Source organism: Microcebus murinus, chromosome 10 (assembly GCF_040939455.1).
Source record: "Microcebus murinus isolate Inina chromosome 10, M.murinus_Inina_mat1.0, whole genome shotgun sequence".
NCBI classification, from domain to species: Eukaryota; Metazoa; Chordata; class Mammalia; order Primates; family Cheirogaleidae; genus Microcebus; species Microcebus murinus.
Window position 1 is genome coordinate 100,264,181 of NC_134113.1, and position 19,158 is coordinate 100,283,338.

Consider the following 19,158-nt stretch of genomic DNA (forward strand, 5'->3'; position numbering starts at 1 on the left):
ATATGTACTTGTTGAATTCATTCTAATTATCATCATTTTATAATACCTGTGAACATCAGGTGCTATGATAGGCACTGTAAACACAGCTAAGAACCTGGTCTTTAGAGACAGGCCAGGCACAGAGCCAGGCTGCTCCTGCTAGAAGCTATGGGAACTTTGACACCCAACTCTACCTCCCAACACCCAATTTTTACAAAATGGAGCTAATAATGGTACCTACCTCCACAGGGTGGTTGTGAGAATTAAGTGAAATGACCCAGCTGAAGCATGTGGCATGCACAATGTACTCATTAATGCTAGAAGCTGTCATCCTATGTCCCCATAAGAAAGATTTGTTGAGTATCTACTATGTGCCTGAATTCACCACAGCCCCACCAAAGAGACTGCCCCATTGCATGGTGCAAAACAGGTACAAAGCTAACAAGTTAACTTTCTTGCCCAAGATTGCTTGGTCAGTAAATGATAGAACTGAGATTTGAACCCCAGGCTACACAAATGCAGAGGTTCTCTGGATACCCAGAGGTATTGCACCAGAACTAAAATGCAGGAGAGAGGAAGTCTTCAGAGGAAATCCTCCAACTCACAGTTCAGAGAGCAAAGCTGAAGAGGGTGCAGAGTGACCCTTCTTAAATGACACGGATGCCTTCACAACCCACGTCAATATTTAGGAACCTCTGCTGGCAGAGTTCTCTCTTATATCACATCCAAATATTTCCTCCTGGTCTACTTGATTAGAAGCCACAGGGCCAAACAGATCCCTGCTAACCCACAGGGCTATCTGCATGTATTGCATTAGAGGAAGAGCCTCCTGGAAGCTCAGTCTGGATGTCCGTCCTGAGGGGAAGCCAGCACGTGTGGCGTGAGATGGGAAGCCAAGCTGTAGAATGCCACAGCAGTCCAAATTGCTAGGATGATGACATTGTGGTAACATGACTGCCCTTGTAATGTTCAGCAATACTGAACCCCCAAAGATAGAAAGCATGAGATGGCTTACTGCCTGCCCCTGGGGACTGGCTCCCCCGATGGGGGACTTCATATACCACACATGGCTCTAAGTGATGGCACTCTCTACCTTAGCAAGTCAATGGTCCATGCATAGCCTGTACCCCTGTTTGCTCGTTTGCAAAATTGGGACACATGGCCTCATCTCCTGTGGCTCTCTGGATAGAGAAGGTGATACCAAAGGAAGAGCTAAACCATCAAAAAGATATTAATTATTTGTTAAGGCCTTGAGAAAGTTTGTTTCATCTGGGGGACCTGCTGACCCCCAGAAAGAACCCCTCAGTTGAGGCTCAGATCCCGTTCAATATTGTGTCCATGTTTTGAGGTACTCAAAGGCCACTGCAAAATGGAAGCCATTCTCCCATATATTCATTTCCTAGGGCTGCCATAACAAATTACTGCTAAGTGGGTGCTTTAAAATGACAGAAAATTTCTTCTCTCACAGCTCTGGAAGCTAAAAGTTCAAAATCTGGCAGAGTCATGCTCCCTTTCAGGGAGAATCCATTCTCTGCTTCTTCCAGCTTCGGGTAGCTATCAGCATTCCTTGACTTGTGGTCACATCACTCCAATCATTGTCTCCATGGTCACATTGCCTCCTCCTCTCCTGGCTTCACTCTTACAAGGACACCTGCCACTGGATTTAGGGCATCACTGCATGATGTCTGCATATAAAGATTCTTAAAGTTAATTACATCTACAAAACCTCTTTTCCTCATAAACTAATATTCGCACTTGCTGGGGATTAGGACATGGACATCTATTTTGGGGAGGGGGCACCATTCAACTCCCCATACTGCCCTAACCTACCCTAATGCCCCTTCACCCATTTTCATTTGACTCTCAACTCCAACATTTACTTGCTCCTGAAACTGTAGCAACTTCTTTCTTTCCCTGAGGTTCAGTATATTCATTTATAAAAGAGAAAGTATGACCATATTTTAAAACTTAATGAGTGGTAGACTACAGAATTGTTGAACTACAGAAGGTGCTTCTTTCTCTCAATACTCAATCTCACGCTCACAACAACTCTTTGGGTTAAACATTATTCTCAATTTTTTAATTGGAGAGTTGAATGCATGGAGAAGTTAGATAACTGGGGCAAGCTGGCTCAGCTATGTATGAGTGGATCTGGCTTGAAATCCCAAAGCTCATCCTGCTCCCCAACTTCTCCAACCCTTTACCTGGACAGTCCAAAAGGTATTTATTGGAGTGAGACAGAAAATGTTTTCCCAAAGGAAGCTGAAAAATGTTCTCTTCAGTAGGTCTTCCAGAACTTTCCTCTTCTAACCAGCTTTATAAACGTGTTCTCCTTCTACCCTTTTCTGAATGCATTCTAAGTTCTCTGTCATCTTCAAAACACAGTCCTGAGCATAAACACCTTTCTCCTGCCATCAGAAATCAGCTATCAGCTCTCTGTTCTATTCACAGACCTCCCGTTAACATAACCGATGGTGATTTCACCTTGCCCTCCATATTTCAGCTGACATTCAATTTATAATGTCTTCTCTCCCTGACGCCTGGTTCTTCTCATTCTCATCCATGGATGAATAATAACTGACAGCTCAGTTTATATTTGCACTCTGGATTATTCTTTCCCAAATGTTACTTTGCATCTATCCATCTTGGAATTCCATGGCATTAATTTCTGGCCTGCTTTCCTACAATATCAGAAATCACATTAGACTAGAGTTTTGTAGCTTTGAACATTTCTGGTTCATAGTCTGACATAAGTCAGGTAACCCTTGCCTGCTACATCTGAGGCCAGGCTACCTCATTAAACTCAAAATGATATTTGTTCCCTAAGACCTCCTTTTTAAAGATGATCCTCTGTTCTGATTATAGATTCCAAGGATCTTTTTATGGGGATATGCTTGGGTCAACCTGCAGCAGTCCATCCCTATATCAAATCTAAAAGAATATAAGCTACACTGATAAGAGTAATTCCAAATAATTACATTCTCTGAACGTTAAACCCAAATGCCCTATAACTAATTAGCATTTGATACTAGTTTACTCTACATTCTAAGTTGTTGATTAGGCCATTTTCCAAGTCCTAGGTGGCTGGGGAAGTTACAGCTAACCATCACCACCCTCTTAGTGAGGTCTATGCTCCATGGTATGTCTAGAAAAAAATTCATACACAGTAAAGTCAAGGGACTTACATGGTCCACAAAAGGGATCTCTGCTTAGGAGTGACTATAATTAACTTGCCAAATGACTTCCATTTAGTGGGCAGGTGGAGCCTGGTAGGACCAAGAATTTGGCAGAGTTTTCAAGTATGGTAGGACATTTCCAACCATCTCTTCGTATGACCCTGCAGAAGTAGCTTTACCTGCTAGAAAGGTATTAGGTCAAAGTTATACTTGAGGGAAAATTTCATTCTTCCAAAGTTACCATTTTTGCTTTTTTCCATAGCAGATTCAAATTTCCTGCCCTTCATACATTCAGTCCTGCTCATATAATCGTTTTTTGTTTGTTTGTTTTGCAGTGAACATAATCTCATTATTTCATTATTATCAACACTTGGTAATCATTTTTTCCCAAAATTAAACAATTTCGTTCATAAAGTGCTACCCATATCAACTTCTTTTACAGTTGTGTTAACAAGAACATTCTGTTTTCCTCCCTGTGGGCAGAGTACAGTTCCCAACCACTCTGTCTTTGGACACAACTTTTGGACTAGTTCTGACTAATGAAGTGCAAGTAGAAGTGCCAGGTGTCACTTCCAGGTTGAAGTGATGAAAGAATCATTGCAAGTCTCTCATCTCTCCCTCTTGCCACGCAATCCAGACGGTGCAGCTACAAGATGGAGATCCCAAGTGACGATGAGCCAGAGCCCCTCTATTCCCCTATGGGCATACAATGTACATTTTATTGTATTAAAGCCCCAAGAATTTGGAAGTCATTACCATAGTGTAATGTTTCCTATCCTGACTAACAGACTGGCATGAACCAACAGCTCTCTGTGTGCGACTCACGTGTGGTTATAGAGTTGCCAAGGTCTGATTAGTTGAATTGAATTTCATTCCAATTAGCCGGGCATGGTGGCGCATGCCTGTAGTCCCAGCTACTAGGGAGGCTGAGGCAGGAGGATCACTTGAACCCAGGAGTTTGAGGTTGCTGTGAGCTAGGCTGACGCCACGGCACTCACTCTAGCCCAGGCAACAAAGCGAGACTCTGTCTCAAAAAAAAAAAAAATAACTACATTAAAGCCCATAGTGTAATTATTTTGTTTCACTAAATTGTACATTAATAACACTTATAATGATAATTCAATCCAAAGAAATAACACAAAGCCTTAAGGTCACAGAAAAAATTTTTTAAATTTAAATTTCAACTTATATATCTCTTTTTGTTGCAGAATAATATGAAAGTGTGATCAATGAAAAACTTCCAAGCATAAAAATATATTGTATTACGTAAAATTTTAAGGAGGAAATGGAATGTAAGTATGTTTCCAAGGAGAAAAAGAAATGATGCAAAATCTTTGACTGTTAAAAACAGGGCTTTTATGTGTTTTTTAATAGATAATAGAAGGTATCAAACAGCTATGGTGTTTATATTTTATTGGAAACTTTTAAAAGAGTAATGCAACAATTTTATTTTAAACTGTCAAGATTTAAGAAGCACCAGAAATTGTGTCACTTACAACCATTTAAACTTAGCATGAAAATTTTGGGATGTCAACTTGAAAATGTATAATGAGGCACATACTTTTTCAAAACTCTTTTTGGGGAGATATGGAAGCAAAGCAGCATGGAGACTCCAGCCAAGGAGGCCCAGGTTCAGCAGCCCACTCAGGGCCTGGCTCTGCCTCTGAGCACTGGTGCTGGTTGCTGCCCTTTGGAAGGAAGGTCAGGGCTACAGACCTTGGCATATGAGTGAATGTTCGTGAGACAAGTGAACAGCTTTGGTTTCTCACTCTCACTCTGTCTTCTATCCCCAACACGATCTTGAACAATTTGCCTGCCTTCTTAGGGTTTGTAATCTTCTTGAGGCCTTGGAGAAGGAGATGTAAAATGCCATGTGGTCACATTATCCCAGAGGATGTTGAGAACATCCTTGGGAACACCAAGACCCAAACACTCCTGAGCAGTCGTTGACCCCAGATTATTTGTATTTTATCCCATGACAGAGTAATTCAATTATTAAGCAGGTTTTTAGTCCAGAAAGGCCAAACAGCAGACACTGGGACTTCACTGCCTATATCTACCTTTTCAACCATCTGAGATCGAATTTTCTTGGCCTCAGAAGAAATTCTTTCAGTTCTGGCCTTCAGTCGGGATTTATGAGACAAATCTGAATCTTCTGTGTGTATATTTACAGTCTAGAAGACAAAAGGGTTAGGCATTAGAATGAACTATGGGTTCAAAGTTTATATCTATTACTGCCTTGCTGTGTCACTTTAGCCAAGTCTCCTGTGTTCTTTGAGTATCAGTTCCCTCAACCATAAACTGGGAAACTCTCAAGGAGAGGGTTCTGAGTACAAAGCAAAATATTAATATGAAAGTTCTTGGTAAGTAAAAATATAGAAATAGCAAGATATTTATTACCAGGAAGATGAAATTTTCCATTGTCTTTGACAATCTGTCATAGCACCCAATAAGCTCTCTTGGTCCAATCTAAATATCATTAAGCACAATTCCAACCCTTTTATATTTTCCTGTTTTTCCTTTTTGGAAAAAGAGGATACTTGAGCACCATCTCCTATATAAGAATTCATTATCTATTTGAAGAGAGGGCATTTAAAACCAATTCTTCAGAAGTGGAAGTCAAGGATATTCAACATCTCCACATTACCCAGCCTACCATTAGGGGGATAACCAAATTCTGCCAAATTTCTTATAAAAAGCCAAATTAAATTTCAACAATTTTATCCAGTAACCATTTTCTGCTTGAAAATTTCCCATAAAACTCTGAAAGCCAATCCTATGGGGCAGTAGTTAGATCAGCTAAATTATTTGCTGTCATGTCCACACATTTAGCTAAAGCCCCACCAAGAGGGACGCTCTGCAGGGGACAAAGCTCCATTTCCTGGGACTGATCAGTGTTGCAGAAGTTTGAGAAGCATGGGCTACAAACATTTCCCACCACACAAGGACCTCCTTTAAGCCATCTTTAATAGTTTCTAAAATGCCCAAATCATGAATCTGTTAGAAACAAACAAACAAACAAACAAACAAACAAACAAAAGATGGAGATTTGTTGTCCAACTTCAAAATCTGCTGGTTAACACTCCCAGTGCTGCAGAGCTGCAAGCGAGCCACTGCTGGGTAGGAAAGCACATGGATGGCAAAGCAAGTGGAACAAAAAGGTGATGACTTGAAGGAAAAATCTGGTGCCGTGGGGCATTTATCAGTGTCCAACGAGACACCCTGGTCTCTGCCATCCTCCATCTCCGTTTTGCATAAATCCTGCCCCCACCTCCAGAAGCACTCTCCCTACGCACACAGGCTTTCAACACCGATGTGACGTTCCATGGGGACCCAGGAACAGTAACCTCCCGCCCACGCACAGGCATGCTCGCCCCACCCAAAGAGCCCAGTGGTCCCAAATCATCCCTTATTCTTCTCCCCTCCTGCACCTAAATCGCCAACCTCCATCCTTTGCATCTGTCTGCACCTTCTACTCATCCTTTAAGACACAGCTCAAGAGTCAGGAGTTGAGTTCTTCTTCCTCTGTGCTCCCACACAGCCTTATAACTATCCGTATCAAAGCATTAGTTGTACTGCTATAGTTATTATTTACCTCCTGTATTCCCAACTAGACTTTGCGCATCTCAAGAGTAAGAATCATGTTCTACTTACCTTTGGATATCCTTTACCAAGAATAGTACTTGGCTCATAGTAAGGGCTTAATAAACATTTGATGAATAAAAGAATGATTCCTGCATTGGTACCTATTGGTGTAGGGAGTTAATCCAAAGAAATATATTACTAATGGTGCAATTTCAGGCATGTTGCAGGCTGGTTCTTTCAGAGGAGGAATGTTGAGACCAAGAGACCTGCCCTACTTGCATCAATCATTTCACAAAAGTATCTGCATGAAAGGCTGTTCTTGAGCTGGTAGCTAATGTTCCTGGAAAAGCTCCCTGGAAGTTACCCGGGGAGATCAGATTAAAGGGTGGTTGCTACACTTGTCCTCTTATTGTTTAGTGAGTTACTTAGTTAAACAGATCCTCTATGGGGGACAGGAACTCTGCATCAGAGTTTTGGCTTTCTAGTAAGAGGCCCAAGTTATGTGCAAAGGGCTGCCTGTTGGGCCAGCATTCATGGCATCTGTCCTCTGCAATTTCCCACCTATTAAAGGTATGTAGACTTACATAACATTTGTAATCCTGGCATTTGCCAATATCCCATCTGTAACACCTGGATTTATCCATTTCTATTTTCCAACATTTGTCTGTTACAAGCTCTTATTGACAAAATCCATGTTTGGGGATTTCAGAAAAAACCTGGGCCCAGGATGGTCAGGAATTTGCTATGATGTTGGATTTGGTCTCTAGGAAGTGACTTGGTGAGAAAAAAATCAGATCAAGCAATAAAAAGAAGAAATATCATGCAAGCCAGATCTAGTCCTACAATAACTGGGGGGAAAAAATGGAGAAGCACTCATCACACGGCAAAGCTGCCCAGCAAAACCCTAGCAGCCTGTTAAGCATGGGTCCAGCTATCTCCAGGAATAGTTCCTGAATCATGTCTCAACAATTCTCTTCTTTTACATTTCTTTGGCTTATCAAAAACTCTCCTAAAATCCATTGCTTATTTTGAAAACTGGACTTTGTATCTTAAGTGGCCAAATATAGCAAAGTAATAGAAATAAGAAAGGCATGTCTGAGGTGCAGCACTAAGAATTTGGGGTCTGTGGGTAATAATGAGGACTCGCTGAGCTGACAAGTTTTGGGGGCCACTCTTTCAGTAAGGGCAAGTCTGTTACATAGTTGGATTAAGTAGTCACCCACATAGTAGTCACCACATAGTTGGATTAAGTAGTCACCCACATATGAGTGGTTAAGAAAGTCACCCTACCCCCTAGATATCTACGGTCCCCATCAGAGTGCCACTGTGACTCAAATGCTATGAACAGAAATATAATCTTTAGGTTAAACAGTGATTCATTAAGTATCCTATTTTAGAGTGCAATATCCTTATGAGAAAGAACCTTTCAAATTTCCAAGTCACTAATAACTTCATATGAATTATTTAATTATGTCTCTTTTCTCCAGTAGGTAAGGACCCTGGGCCATACTGAATGTATTCTTTGTCATTACGGTTTTGTCCTTCCTGGTGTTTTGGGGAGGGGCTAGTGGAGGAGAATGGAGAGAAAAGAAAGCTTGAATGAGAGGAAATAATATTAAAAAGTAGAGGCAGTGGTCTCAAAGAAAAACTTTGCCTGCTTCACAAGTTTGCCCAAGACCACACACTTAAAATCCAGCCGAAGGGCCCCGTTTTCCAGTGGGCCAGCTCAGTGTGCCTCAGACTTGAATGTGCATAAGAATCATCTGGAGATCTTGCTAAAATACAGATTCAGACTCAGTAGTCTGGGGCGGGGACAGAGATCTGCATTTCTTATAAACTCCAGGTAAGGCTGATGCTGCTGGCCCCCAAACCATACTTTGGGAAGTGGGGAGCTCTGTCGAAGGCCCAGGGATCTTCAAAACTCTGTACTGTTCATCTGGTGGAGCACAGGTAGGATCCTGGGCTGCTGGAAACCCTTCCCTGACTGGTGTGGTTCAGCAGTGAGCCCGGCCTGATCTGTGCAAAGTGGGGCACACTGTCCTTTCCCAAGAGAGCGCATCTGGGCTGTGACCATCCTGCCCCTTCTCTCCCCTTCAGAGCTGCAAGGTCAGTTTTGATGTACCCAATGCCTTTTAACAATTTCAAGACTGAGTTGGGTCCCAAGATACTTTTACTCCCAGCTAACTCTGAAACAATAATACTAAGAATTGCTGTCAGCAGAGAGCGAGCCCCATGAGGTGTTTGATGACACCAGTAATAAAAGCAAGAGAAATCCTACAATCTTGCATTTACATGTGCAGAAGATTAAAATTCCTCGCGTGCCTGCCCAACAAGGAAGTCTTTATTTCTCTCTCCTTTTAAAGAGCTCTAGGAGGTAAGAGTAGACCAGTGAATGGCGGATTACTCCGTCTCATGATGTGATCCAGTCATTGGCTGAAGCTGTGTTTACTCCCATGTACAGATGAGGCCGGATGCTCCTGAGCTTCAGCTGGTGGAACTTTGCCTAGGATGAACTCTGCCTGACAACTCTCCCCTAAAGCGAGGTAACTGATGCTGCCTGCCGCTAGAGCTGGCTCCTAAGGACACACATACCAAAGCTAGCAGACGAACATTTTGAAAACACCGGAAATAGGGAGACTTTGTCTTCAGCACCTCTGGCTGCCTGTGGGGAGGCTTTGTTTTTGCTCTTGGCCACCCTCCCTCCCATGGGCACCCCGAATCCTCCTGTGCTAACCACTCCAGTCGCCAGACCTGCAGCTACTCTGCCGCCTGTTCCTTTCTCCTGAGAAGGAGTTGACTGGTCACTAAAGGGCTACCTGACAATGGTGTAAGGCATAACTCTGCCTACAGCGCTTGCTTTTCAAAGATGGGCAAGAGTAGGGAGGGTGAAAATTTAGCTTCCCAAACAACTGTCCTCTGCTGGGTGCTCATTTTCTGAGCTCTCCAGAGCTAGAGGCCGGGGCAGCACTCACAAGGGGTGACCCCCTTTTCTGTGCAGTAGACCTGCGATTCCCAAGCCCCGCCTCGGATGGCCAAGAGCCCTGCGCCCTCTCCCGCCCGGCCCGGGTCTTCCGTGAAACTTAGGAAGGGTGGGCCGCACAGCAGGCGGCGAGCCGGCCGGCGACGCCCTCCCGTCACCCGAGTCCCCGCCTGGCCCCGCCCGCCCCGTCCCGTCTGTGGAAACCCGTCCCTGGTGCCGCAAAGGTCGGACCGGTGCCTGCCCCGCTGTGACTTCTGGCAGGCCGGGAGCGAGGGCGCAGCCTCGGCCGCCGCTCCTTCCCGCAGTCCCAGCCTCCGTCTCGCGGAAAGTCGCTTCCGGACCGGCCCGCGCCGCAGCGCCCCCGCTCGGCCGCGTCCCCGCGCGGCGCGGCGCCTGACAGGCCGCGGCTCTGGGAGGCCCGGAAGCGTGCGTGGGAACTGTCCCCAACCCCACCCGTTTACGGGTAACGCCAAGAAACCCCAACGAGGGCGTTGGAATAGAATAAATGATTCCCAAGGCAGAAAAGTAGGGCGAGAACCATCCCTCCCCTGAAACAAGAGAGCCACGGCGTCTACCCTCGAGGAAACAGACTTAAATCGCCACGCAGGGGACTCGGAGTCGCTGTAAAGAACGCGCGGGTAGTGAAGACGATTAAGCACTGGAACAGACAGCCACAGGGAGCTGCGAGATCGCCCTCCCGGGACCCTTCGAAACAGGGCCGCTAACCATCTGCCCGAGACCGTCTAAGTGCAGTCCTGCCTTGGGAGCAGGAAAGTAGTCAGGTGACCCGCACCTGTTGCATTCGGGGGTCCTGCAAGCACACCTGGATGTAGGTGCACGTGCCATGGAGGCCAGGTCGAGTCTGGGACTCGGGAGTGCTGCTGCCGAGAGCGCAGAGGCCGGCCGGACTCCGATGGGCCGGGGCGGGGCGGGAAGTGTCTGCGTAGACGAGGTCTGTGCTGGGTGGGGGCTGGAAGCAATGCAGGCGTCTATTTCCCAGCGCACTCCCCTCCCCGCCACGTTAGTCTAACGGGCCGCAGGGGTGCGGGCAGAGCCGAGGCACCCCAAGAAGCACGGGGACACACGCAGCCCTGCTTGTTTCCAAACGGCAAGGCCTAACCCCAGGAGGAGGGAAGAACAGTTTCTCCGTTTCTTTTTTTTTTTTTTTTTTTTTTTTTTTTTTTGAGACAGAGTCTCACTTTGTTGCCCAGGCTAGAGTGAGTGCCATGGCGTCAGCCTAGCTCACAGCAACCTCAAACTCCTGGGCTCAAGTGATCCTCCTGCCTCAGCCTCCAGAGTAGCTGGGACTACAGGCATGCGCCACCATGCCCGGCTAATTTTTATATATATATATATCAGTTGGCCAATTGATTTCTTTCTATTTATAGTAGAGACGGGGTCTCGCTCTTGCTCAGGCTGGTTTTGAACTCCTGACCTTGAGCAATCCGCCCGCCTCGGCCTCCCAAGAGCTAGGATTACAGGCGTGAGCCACAGCGCCCGGCCAGTTTCTCCGTTTCTTTAACAAATCCAGAATGGCTCTGGCCAAGTGAAAATCCGAGGGAACGGCGCGTTGCAAGACTGCGAAGGTGGCGTTTGGAACAGCAGGCCGTCGCCCCGGAACTGAGGCGGCTCGCGAGGAGTACGGGCGCCCGCCGGCCGAGGGGGCCACGCCGGGCCTGGTCGCCGCGCGCCGGCAGGGGGCGCTCGCGCCGGAGGGCGCCGCGGGTGTCGCCGGCCCGGCTGGAGCTGGGCGCTCCGGCACCACCCCTCCTCCTCGCCTCCTCCTTTGCTAGCCGTGCTTTCCTAACTGTGTTTACGCACAGCCTCTCCGCCGTTCCCACCCGTAGATTCCTCGAGGACAGGGACTACGTGCTCTTCACCACTGTCATCTCCAGAGCCTGTGGTAGGCACACGGAGAAGTGTCTGTTGAATAAGTGGATGGATGAATGAATGTGAAACGCTGAGCTTTAATGACACTAGATGACCCAGCTAGCCCTTGAATTATTTTAACCTAATCAGGTATTGACCCAACACATCACATTGTTCTTCTCTTTGAGTTGTGTGTAGAATAATAAAGGAAGGATGACTGGGGTCATCCAGTGACCCCTTCTCATAATATTAAATAATCTCTCACTGCACCCTCAGCATTAGTCTGTCAGCCTCTGCCTGAAGACATCCGGGGACTGGGGCTCAGCTCCAGCTGAGGCATTCTTCCTGCTCCTGACAGCTCAGACTATGAGGAAGTTCTCTGCTACGTTGAGTTGAATCTCTGTTTCTTTGACATCTTCCCTGGCATGTCACAGAGAAAGTGTACTCTCTCTTCCACATGCCAGGGAGACTTAGAAGAAGGAACATGGCCTTCAGATCAAGGACTTGGATGTGAGTCTTAACTTGCCACTTATTAAGTGTGTGTTTGGGAAAATCACTGAACTCTCTCCAAGCTTCAGTTTCATCATCTATATAATGGGAATAATAATATGCACCCAATGGGGTTGTTGTGAGGCCTACAGTGAGTCAGTATGGTTCCAAAAGTCTAAGACATAGCAGATATTCAAAATGTGGTTGTTACTATTGGCAAATGTTTCAATACAGTTAATATTTTATTTTCCTTCCTTTTCTATGAATCTTTTCTTCTCTGGCCCAAACATGAGCTATTTTCACACCCTCTGCCATCCCCATCTCTCTTTCTCTAGCAGTGTTCCCCTCAAAACACACTACCAGACTTAAACTGTCTCCCAGGGTGGTAGGACCATCACCACCTTCATTTTGGGTGCTATACTTCTATAAATGGTGCCTAAGTTCACTTTAGCTTTATTGATATCTGTGTCTCTCATGGTTACTGGGCATTTTACCCGTGTTACTCTCATCTCTGCAGTGGGATGATGCTGGTGATTGGACTTGAGAAAGATGATTCAAAATAAGAGGGAAGGTGGGGTGGGTGGCTTACCCCTGTAATCCCAACACTCTGGGAGGCCAGGGTGGGAGGATCCCTTGGGATCAGAAGTTTGAGACCAGCCTCAGCAAGAGTGAGACCCTATCCCTACTAAAGATAGAAAGAAATTAGCCATGCAACTAAAAATAAATAAATAAAAACAGAAAAAATTGGCCTGGTGGGTGGCATGTGCCTATAGTCCCAGTAACTCAGGAGGCTGAGGCAGGAGGATCGCTTGAGCCCAGTTGAGTTTGAGGTAGCTGTGAGTGCTCCTGACACCACAGCACTCTAGCCCGGGCAACAGAATCTTGCTCTGTCTCAAAAAAAAAAAAAAAAAAAAAAAGAGAGAGAGAGAGAGAGAGAAGGGACTGAGATTTTATTATTGTTCTCAGCTGTTTTAGCATGCCAGAAACCTTTGTCCTTAGGATTATATTATAGTATGAGTCATATTCAAAGACTTGAAGATAATGCCTCCAAAACCACAAGGATGGTGTAAGACCTGGGAAGACATTTAGCACAGAAGAATGGGGGTGAAGCTTCACTTTTCTGGGATAGGGGGGATAGTCGACTTTTATGTTTTGAAGGTGTAAAAATAGCCTGGGTTTGGAGAGAGAAGGGGATCGGTGTTCTGGGTTCCAGAGAGGTCAGATGCCCAGGGCCCCCACTTAGCATCCCAGGATAGGCTTGTGGCCCAGGCAGTAGCTGTGTGCGAGAACGGTGGATTCCTGCTGAGGGTGGGTGTCATGCCAGCACCTATGTCAGGAGCCAGAAGGAGGACCCAGCTGGGCACAGAGCTTGGGCTCTACTTTATGAGAGACCCTGCTCACACATTCATCAGGGTTCCTTGTAAGTCAAGGAATGAGGAGCTCATGCACCTCCTCTCTGGAGGGGGAACAGAACAGCAGAACTCACCCATGACACTTCAGCTACATTACTACGCCAAACCGGATCCTCCTTGTCAGGCTCACAGGGTTTGCTTGGCATTTTCCTTTACCACCCCCTGTCTTCAGTTTAAAGGCCTTTTGATCTGATTAGGAAACTTTTAATTTTTCAAAAGAAGGCCCTATAAAAGCAAGCTCTATGAGGGGGTTTTATAGGGAGAGAGATTCTCTCTCTTTCCTGACTTCAGTTATTATTTCCAGCACAAGGGCTTCATCGATTGTTAAATCAGAACCTAGTTCTATAAATATTTCTGATTTGAAAAGCTACATTCATGTTCTCTACTTCAAAATCTAAGCCCGAGATGGCAGCAGCATCTCAGGGATATGAAATATGAAGAAAACATGACACGATTGTTCACTCCAGCTCCTGATGTTCTGAGCTGCCCGCCCATAACTCAGAGGACAAGACAAGGTCACTAATAAACACCACTGAACTGTGTCTCCTTCCATGGGTTCTGCATAAAAATATTGCAGCCCCAATGAACATCAAAGAAGTGTAATGGATTGGCTTAATTCACATTTGAACACCCACAAACACAGTCACCTAGTAACCCTCCTGCTTGTCAATGATTCTGAAACATCAACTGCCCTAGCTTTGACATCACTGAAAGATGCATTTGGTAGGTTTGGTTAGTAAAGAAAGACAAAACAAGATGCTCTTTCTATTTTTTTAATTAAATCCTTTTCTAGAGCAACCGAGTCCATTCTCCATATGTGCCATCCATAGGCATGGGTCGAGCTTCCTAGCTGGGAGTGCTAAATGCCCCTGGGGTAGACCCCAAATGTGGCAGGTGACAGAATGATGTTCATTTTAGGAATTGTCCATGACACTGAGGCTGCCATGAGCCGTAATCAGGTAAACACTTGAGCCGTAATCAGGTAAACACTCACATGAAACCTAAAACTCGAAAGGCCTGCAAGCAGAGATGGGTGGATGTTTGGGGCCACAGGAATTGTCCCAAGTTGTGTCAGAGCATGCCCTCCACCTCCAGGTGCCGGTGGTGCTCCCACTCACATCCAAGCCACCCTCCAGACCTTGCAGCATGGGGGTTGCATGTTGTTCTTTCTGTTCTTATCCCTGTCAAATAAATACACACCACACTCTCACCCCCCACACACACACTCAAACACACACAGAAAGAACAACATATTTGTCTCTAGGATGGAGAAATAACCAACAAACGTGACTATTGCATGCTCGTGTTAAGACTGAACAGAAGTTCTGCCGCTGCCCTCCTTGACAGCCTGCCAGTATTCTTAGAACATCTCTGGAAGGATTGAGCAAGACTTGGAGAACTCTTAAAGGAAAAAAAAAATTTAAAGCCCCCAATAAAGTGGAGCAAGATGGCGATGAGAAACACCGCCAGACAGAGTGTCTCTTCAAAAAAGACAGATTCTAGAAGAAATTAGAAGAAAGAAGCAAGCAGATGAGCATACATCAGACAAGGGTCAGAAGGAGGGATACTGGAGACTATGGGAGACTCCATGGGAGGAGGTTGCGGAGGAGAACTGGAAGAGACCTCCCGAGAAGCTTGGAGCCAGCGGCAGGGTAGGCGGAGAGGTTAACATCCCCTCCCTTGCATCTCGGACTGCTGGTGGGCTCCCCAGCGGGTGGAGAGACCTGCAGACACCAGCCCAGAGACGGCCACCGCCAGTGAGCGGTAAGCCTGTGGCGGATGAGGCACCAGGTTCCCAACTCCTGGGGCACCTCCGTGTGCACAGACTCGAGCCGCGCGGCAAGCGCCACATTGCCTCACTCTCCCCTCCCCCATTCTTATCCCCAGCTGCCGAAAGAGACAATATGGACATCAGCCAGAGGCACCTCCAGGGAACGGGACCTTCCCTTTTGGGGCCCTTCAGCTGACTGAGGGGAACTCAGACGGTGAGCTCCCTACCCACCAGCCCTCCCAGGTGCTGCTGGCACGGTGATTCCAGGAGAACGGGGAAGACCCCAGGCTGAGAGACATAGACCCAGCTTGGGCTCCCTGTGGGCGAATTGGGACTGAAACTCCTCTCCCTGGTGGGGATATAGTTTGAACTCTGAGGCCCAGAGGTCAGATATGCAGCCCAGATCTGATACAGCCAGATCTCGCATTCCCCAGGGCACAGAAGGGATATTCGTAAACAGCCTACTGAGGTGTGTGTGCCTTCAGGGGCAGATCAGCATGCTTGAGGGCAACCCTCTTCCAGAGGGGGACCGTGTGCCCAGCCCAGGCAGTGACCCTGAGCAGGGAACCTCCTGGCCCACATCACAACCAGGGGAGACCCAGTGGTTTGGGGTCTAGCCTGCTGGCAGATGCCCAGCAGAAACCGTGGAGTTGGGGAGGGTGGAAAGGAGTGAGGCCTGCTCGAGACTGTGGGTCTCAGACAGCCCCACCCCACAGACTTTCTGGCTGAGTGGGGCCATTCCAGCCCCTCCCTGATAGCTTTTCTCAGAAGCAGAGAAGACAACTTTGACCCCTGCTAACAGCATTTGTGGTGCTCAAGGGCAGGCTTACCCAACCCAGCTCTATCCATACTCACTCTCAGATGAGCCCTCACTGAGGGGGAGAATAAGGACACACCTGAAAGTCCCAGGGCCCCACCCACCACCTGAGGCACTAGACTGCCTCTCCAGAGGAACAAGAACTAGTTACAGGACCCAAAAATAATAGTGTAGCCTGCCCCTAAGCAAGCTCCACCTACTGACAGGGAGGACATTCTGAACACACTTTTATGGGATCTACTGACTCATCATACAGGGTGTGGTTGAATCTCACCCACAAACACCACATACTGGCTCAGAGACTAAACAGGGTGTGTCATTATCCAAATGAAAACCTAAAGGAAAGAAGCAACAACTGATTCAGATGGGAAAAAAATCAGCGAAGGAATTCTAGAAATATGAAGACTCAAACAGAAAACAGAACCCCAAAGAGGAACACCAGCCCCTTAGAAATGGACATCAACCAAAATCAGACCACTAAAATGACAGAAGAAGAATTTCAAGCATAGATCCTAAAAAAATTCAACTACTTGAAGAAAAATTGGATCACCAACACAAATAAAATGATAAGATTCCAGGACCTGGAACAAAAATTCACTAAAGAAATTAAAATAATAAAGAAAAATCACACCGAACTCCTGGAAATAAAGAATCAATTCAGGGAACTACAAAACACAGTGGAAAGCCTCAATAACAGGGTAGATCAAACAGAAAAAAGAATCTTAGAGATTTAAGATAACACCTTCCAATTAAATAAACCAATCACAGAGATAGAGCAGAGAAACATGAGAAAAGAGCAAAGCCTACAAGAGATGTGGGATTATGTGAAGAAACCTAATGTGAGGGTCGTAGGGTTACCAGAAGGGGAAGAAGACAACACTCAAGGGTTGGACAAGCTATTTGAAGATATAATAGAGGAAAATTTCCCAGGCCTTGCTAAAAAATCTCCAGATACAAGTTCAAGAAGCTCAGAGGACCCCTGGGAGATTCAGTGCAAACAGGAAGACGTCACGGCATGCAGTCATCAGACCGACCAAAATATCAACTAAAGAGGCCCTTCTTAGAGCTGTAAGATGAAAGAAGCAAGTAACATACAAGGGAAAGCCAATTCGAATAACATCAGACTTCTCTACTGAGACTTTACAAGCAAGGAGAGACTGGGGCCCCATTCTCACTCTTTGAAACAAAACAATGCCCAGCCTAGAATCTTATTCCCTGCAAAACTAAGTTTTGTACATGAAGGATAAATCAAGACATTCTCAGATAAGCAAAGACTGAGGGAATTCACCAAGACGAGACCAGCCCTTCAAGAAGTACTCAAAACAGTGTTACCCGTGGATCGGCACAATAAACATTCACAAATGTAAAGCTACTCAAAAGCTAAAGATCAAAGCCCAGACACTACAATGATTCAAGAGAGAAAACAAAGCAACAAAGTTCAACCCAACATAATGAACAGAAATCTGCCCCACCTATCAGTTATCTCGATAAATGTCAATGGCTTGAACTCCCCACTCAAGAGACATAGGCTGGGTGAATGGATAAAAAAACACAAGCCAAGTATCTGCTGCCTTCAGAAAACACATCTAACCTGCAAGGATGCAATTAGACTAAAGGGGTAGAGAACGACATTTCAAGCAAATGGAAGCCAAAAGAAAGCTGGCGTGGCAGTGCTGATTATAGATAACTTAGTTTTTAAATCAACAAAAGTAATAAAAGACAAAGAAGGTCACTATATAATGGTGAAGGGTACAGTTCAACAAGAAGACATAACAATTCTAAATATATATGCATCCAACCTTGGTGCACCCAGACTCATAAATCAAACTCTACTTGATCTAAACAAATGGATAAACAACAACAGCATAATAGTTGGAGACTTTAACAGCCCACTGACAGCACAGGACAGATCCTCCAAACAGAAAATCAACAAAGAAATAATGGACTTAAACAGAACTCTAGAACAAATGGGCCTGACTGACATTTACAGGACATTCTACCCCCAAACCACTGAATATACATTCTTCTCATCAGCTCATGGATCATTCTCTAAAATTGGCCATATCCTAGGACACAAAGCACGTCTCAAACAATTCTAAAAAATAGAAATGATACCATGTATCTTTTCAGACCACAATGGAATAAATGTAGAAATCAATCCTAACAGGAGTCCTCATTTCTACACAAAGTCATGGAAACTAAGCAACCTTCTGCTGAATGATCACTTCATAAATGAGGAAATCAAGATGGAAATCAAAAGATTCTTTGAACTAAACGACAAAGGTGACACAAGTTACCCAAACCTTTGGGACACAGCTAAAGCAGTCCTGAGAGGAAAATTTATTTCCATAAATGCCTATATACAAAAGTCGAAAAGATCACAAATAGACAACCTAATGAATCGTCTCAAAGAGCTGGAAAAACAGACCAACCCCAAACCCAGCAGAAGAAGTGAAATCATTAAGATCAAATCAAAACTAAACGAAATTGACAACAGGGAAACTATATGGAAGATTACTAAAACAAAAAGTTGGTTCTTTGAAAAAAACAAACAAAGTTGAGACACCATTGTGTAGACGAACAAAAAGCAGAAAAGAAAAATCTTTAATAAGCTCCATCAGGAACAATAAAGGAGAAATTACAACGGATTCCACAGAGATACAAGATATAATTTATGAATACTACAAAAACCTCTATGCACATAAACTGGAAAATGTGGAGGAAATGGACAATTTCTTAGAAACACACAGCCTCCCTAGGCTCAACCAGGAAGAAATGAATTCCTGAACAGACCAATATCAGGTACTGAAATTGAAACAGCAATAAAAAAACCTTCCTAAAAAGAAAAGTCCCGGACCAGATCGTTTCACACCCGAATTTTACCACACCTACAAAGAAGAACTGGTGCCTATCCTGCAGAAATTATTCTACAACATCAAGACGGATGGAATTCCCCCAACACATTTTATGAAACGAACATAACCCTTAAATCAAAACCAGGAAAGGATGCAACAAAAAAAGAAAACTACAGACCAATATCCCTTATGAATATAGATGCAAAAATTCTCAACAAATCTTAG